Raw genomic sequence first — 5,710 nt, 5'->3', positions numbered from 1 at the left:
CAGAGTTACTGCATAATACAAAAACACTATTTATATCTAATCCTGGATTCAGCACAAAATTCTTAAGCTAAACAATCAATATTTTAAAAGTAATTTAAAATGTAAAAATTTTCTAAACTATGTTTATACCTGCTCAAAGACATAAATGATCAAAATTTTCAGTGTTCCAAATCAATAGATGATTCAGCGTCACTACCTGTCATTTCCTAGTATCTCTAAATCTGGGTCTTCTTACAATGATTACTATAGCCACAAACCTATTACACTGGGTTTTGGGTTTTTCATCATTGAAAGAGGTTAGCTTAAATTGGAATTTTTGGCTATATCCTGAATTTCTGGCTATATCTTCTGTTAAGTTATAGAACTGACAAAGCAATTCTTTTAAACCAAAACATTTTATTGAGGTGTGACAAATGTATACTACTTGATGAATTTAAAAATAAGCATGGAGGTGGAAAAAAAGTCTCATTTAGAGGTGATCAAATAATTTTTGAAGTAGGCATTCTTGTTCTGGAAGCTAGCCTTGCAGGATGACCCTTCAGTCCTGTTACAATGAGCAGTGCTGCACAATATGCATACTCTGGAATCTGAGTTGGCCTTCTTACTCCCTTCAGATAGAGTGCAGAAGTGATACAGCATGACACATGATTTCCAATTTTCGGTCATAAGATCACTTGCAGCTTCTGACAAAATCTCTTGAAATGCTTACTCCAGGAGAAGTTAGCTACCATGCTGTGAGAAAGCTCGAGATAGCCATGTCAGTGGGCCATGTGAAGATAGAGAAGAATGAGAGACCAATAGAGAGAGAGAAAGAAAGAGTCAGCCTGTACACATTATAAGCATCGAAGCTCTTTGCCATTGCATGAGTAAAGTGTGAAGAATTTAAGCTACAAGCCCAGTTGAATATCCAGATGACTCAAACTCCTACCACTTCTAATCGAACTGTATAAAAAGCTCTCAATTGAGCAACTGTGCTGTTCAAATTATAGAACTGTGAAAGCTAATCGTAAATTGTTTTAGCATTGTGTTTTGTTTTGGGGAGTGGGGGTGTTTATGCAGCAATTGATAACTGAAATAGAATTTCTTACCAGGAATATGGAATAAGTCCATTACAAAAACCTCAAATATGTGACACTGTCTTTGGGATGAAGTGGTGATCTTCAAACCATATGATACAACAAGAGACTAGTTAAAGACTAAAGGTCAGACAGAAAATTGTTACTGAAGGCTGGATAAAAAAAGACGTATGTTATATGGTGGCAAAAAGTTTGGCACAACTCTGAAAATAGAAATAAGACTAATGTACTAGTGAAATTGGCTAAAGAGATTGCTACTCAGGATGTTTAATGTGTCAATGTATTTATTTTAGCTGCATTTAATAAGGGGTATGTCCAGGAAGACATGAACTAAAGAAGGAGCCGTTCAGTTTCAAGCCAGTTATCGAGAAAACATTTCTGAAAAAGAACTTGCTGGATTCAAAATGAACTGCCTTATAACTGCATGTTTCTCACCTTTAGAAAAACTCCCAATTAAGAAATAACCTCAGCCTGCAAGACTCTTTGTTAATACATCAAAATATTTATGGCAGTGAATAGCCAATCTGTTCGGTAAGACTAAAAGATTTCTAAGAATTGTAAGGGCATTGCCCAACAGTACCTTGACTCTCAGCCCAAGGCAGAGAGAGAGACCTGCCTCAAAAAAGACTTCTATGTGTGGCTTCTGTCTAAGCATGTGATTAACATGTAACACAAAAGAGAAGCAAGAAATGTTAAGGAAATTATATGAGCTTTGTCTGTAAGTGACAAAGATAGCTCAAAATGAAAGGAGGGCATTTAGGTTCCAGAACTTCTACAACAATAAAACAGAACAAGAAAGCTACTTAACTTCAAACATGATCACTTTTTTTACCAAAAAGAAATAATGAGTCAGAAGATGGAGACAGGAAGAGCAGAGAGCCAAAAACCCAGCAGTAGGAACTTGATAAGATTTGAGAACTGCTACTAGTAACAACAATGTGTCTTGTGCCATCCCCTTTTTGAACAAAAGCATAAATAAAAGAATAAATGTTGAAGTGTTCCCATCCATGCCTTATAAAATGCATCTTGTATTTATAGAAGCCAGATAATCTTCTTTGACAATTATCAGGTCATGAGGAGTCATACCTAAAGAATTACACGAGAAACCATGCCAGAAGAGCTTAAACCACTCTTGGAACTGTTTAGATGGTAAATTCCCAGATTAGTATATGATATCTTATAAGATGAGACTTTTGGCATCTTGGGATAGTCTGAGTGCATTTTGAAAGTAGCAGGAATGTAAAACAACTTGTGGCCGATGGTGCCTGCAAATTCTTTGCCACTCATCTTTCTCAGAGGCAGAATATGGGCTGGCTTTATGCTTTAACCAATAAAACATAGTGGAAGTGATGATATGTCTTCTACTGGCTGATGTCTGTAAGAATATTTGAGAACTTCTGCTCCTTCCTCTTGGAAAATAGCTGCCATGTCCAACTACATAGAACTTCATACTGAGAAGACCAGCCTAGCCACACTGAAAGTGAGAAACTATGTGGAAAGAACTGAGTTATGAAACATATGAGTGAAAGCTTCTTGTGCCTTCCATCCAATCAAGGTAAGAGTAAGAACTGAAGCCCTAGGGGTATATATCCCCAATGGATCTATACTGGCTCCCCAGCTTAGTCTCCAGGCATCATGGAATTGAAACTATCCATCCCTACACATCCCTCTGAATTCTTGTACAAAATTAAGTGGTAGGTGACAGACAGAGTCTATTTTCCCAGTTTTCTAGGAGGTAAGAGAAAGCTTTACCTGAAATATTATCCGACAGTGGGCAGACTTATCTCAAGGAAATGGGAAATAATGGCATAAACTTTGATTGGAGCTTGGTGGAAAATGGAGACACATACTATAAAATGTTTCAAGAACAGGTACTGGTAAGAAGGTGTCAGGAAGAGTATATAGCCCTGGTTAGCCAGGCCACAGGCATAGGAGATTCTGCCAAGGCATGTGTCTGAAAGGAAATTAGAGATATCCCTAAATAGACTTTTTGACAACATCGAAATTTATTCAAAAGCTTATCCTGCTATCAGGTTCATATGTTAAGTAAAGAGTTTGCAATCATTTAGTTTGAAGATAATAACCAAAAACTACACATTAAAATATTTCTTGAAGAGAAGGGAAACTGCAGTCATATTCCTTCTACCAATTACATTTTATTTCAGGTTTTCTACATTTTTATTTAATGCAACAAATGGTCTCAATTAAAAATAATTCTTCCTAACTACTTTTAAAAAATATGTTTAACAAGGTCTGTTCAAGATTCGTTACCATATCCGGCCCCAACAGTTCATTTAATCATTACAAACAGATTGCAATTTTTTTCTATTATAATTGCTTCTAGATATTGGTCATTTCTCAAGGAATATTGGATGGAAAAGCATCACAATCATTTCTAACATGTTTCATGTTTCTTAAATTTGTGTGGAGTTCTTGGCACTGTACAAGTTGTTTTAATTAGGCATGTTTTCTCATGGGATGACATAATAAATGCAAAATACTCATGGAGTATGTGAAGAGTATGATATTTAAATATAAGAAAGGGTTACAAAAGACCAAAGGGATTTCTTAGTAATTGGTTTTTTATTATTAAGAGAGGGAATTCTAAAAAAAATTATAAATGGTGTTATGAAAACATGAAGAAGGATGCTATTCCAGGGATGGGAAGCCATTAAATTCTGGAGAATAACCACAGCTATTTGAAACCTGTCCATTTGTGCTGCTATAACAAAATTCTTGAGACTAGTAATTTATAAAGAACAAAAATTTAGTTTCTCACAGTTCTTGAGTCTGGCAAGTCCAAGATCAAGGTGTTGGCAGATTTGGTGATCTGGTGAATGCCGCTCTCTCCTCCTAAGATTGTGCCTTCCCTTGGGAGGAATGCTGCGGTTCTCCTGTGGGAGGAGGAAGGCTTAAGGGAACCCTGTGAAGCTTCTTTTATGAGAACCTTAATTGTATTCATGAGAGAGGGAACCTCATTGCCTAATCACCTCTTGAAGACCCTGCTTCTTAGTCCTATTGCATTGACAACACCTCAATTTTGGAAAGAATATATTCAAACTATGAAAATCTCATAGTGGAATTTAAAATAAATTTAACTGTCTGGATAGCTGGTTTGTAATACCATAGTGTTTGATGTCAATTTGGGTTTTTTGCTGAAAACTTTCCTCCTGCCAAAATTTTTTCATTTCATGAAATTCCTCAAAAGAGATTGCACAAAAATTGTCAAAGCTTTCTTTAATAAAAATTAATGCATAATTTAAAAATTAAAATAAGTATGCTTTATTAAAATGAAATTAAGTCAAGTTAAATATTATCTGGGGAGGAATACAAATATTTTTGCCTTTAAATTCTATTACTTTTTTTCCCTGCATGATTATTCCTCCTTACATCTTAAAGGGAGGCAAGAGTATGTACCAAGGGGCAAATAAGATCTTTTATGCTAGTTGACAGAGAGATTTCATTTATAATCTGGTAAATTCATTCATGCTCAAAAGATGTTAAAGTCAAATAATTCATTTAAGAAGTCTTCAACATGAAATTTTAAAGAGAAAAATAAAATTTGATAACAGGACAAATAATCACTTTTAGTTATGTAAGACAGTTTTGTAAATATGTATAATTATTTTGTAATAAATTACAGAACTTATTACAAAATGAACTCATGTAGAAGATATGTAAAATTATTATATATTTGCATCTGTATCTGTCTCAAGAAGCAATTGTGATTCACCTATTTCTTGAAATAACTAGAAACTTAGATCATTTCTACAGTTTTAAGAAATAATTTCACAACTGTTAGATTTTTTATAATATACATTTAATTTTTTATTTTTTAAAAAATATATATTTTTTATTGCACTTTAAGTTCTGGGGTACATGTGAAGAACATGCAGGATTGTTGTATAGGTACATACATGGCAATGTGGTTTGCTGCCTCCATCCCCTGTCACCTATATCTGGCATTTCTCCTCCTGTTAACCCTCCCCAACCTCCCTACTCCCCACCATTTCTCCCCTATTTCCCCGAAACAGACCCGTGTATGAGGCTCCCCTCCCTGTGAAATTTGATTTAGATAAAAAATGACTATAACATTCAGTTTTATAAAAAGCTATAACAGATTTCTTCCTTAAACCTACTGACTTTAGCATTTAATAGGTTATTTTATATCTTTATTATTTAATAATTGTATGCAATGCTTACAAATTATGTTATTTAAAAATAAGACAAAATATCAATAAGTTCAAATATATGTGCCATCTTTATCCTTTGACTGTTCTTAAGCTTTCATTTGCTTTCTTTAAATATTCTGATTGTATCACTTATGCCTGATGACTATTTTCAGATAATGAGCAATGATGCTTTTAATTGTCTGGAGAAGATTTCTTCCACTCTATAGTGTTGATCCCTCTAGTAAACAGTATATAAACAGAAGACAAAAAATCCCTACTGAGTAGGCTACAGTAAGCTATAAATATCCAATTGTTTCACAATCATATTCTCACAAAAATATATGTGGATGGAAATGGCCTAAGAAGAAAAATTAAAGCCAACATTACTTTTACATGAACTTCTTCTGTCAGAAAAATGTAGAATCTGAGATTTGTGAGGCCTATAGTGTCAGAAAGCTGGGC

The sequence above is a fragment of the Callithrix jacchus genome, chromosome 1, assembly GCF_049354715.1.
Source record: "Callithrix jacchus isolate 240 chromosome 1, calJac240_pri, whole genome shotgun sequence".
In the NCBI taxonomy this organism is placed as follows: Eukaryota; Metazoa; Chordata; class Mammalia; order Primates; family Cebidae; genus Callithrix; species Callithrix jacchus.
Note: the sequence above shows the minus strand (reverse complement) of the source record.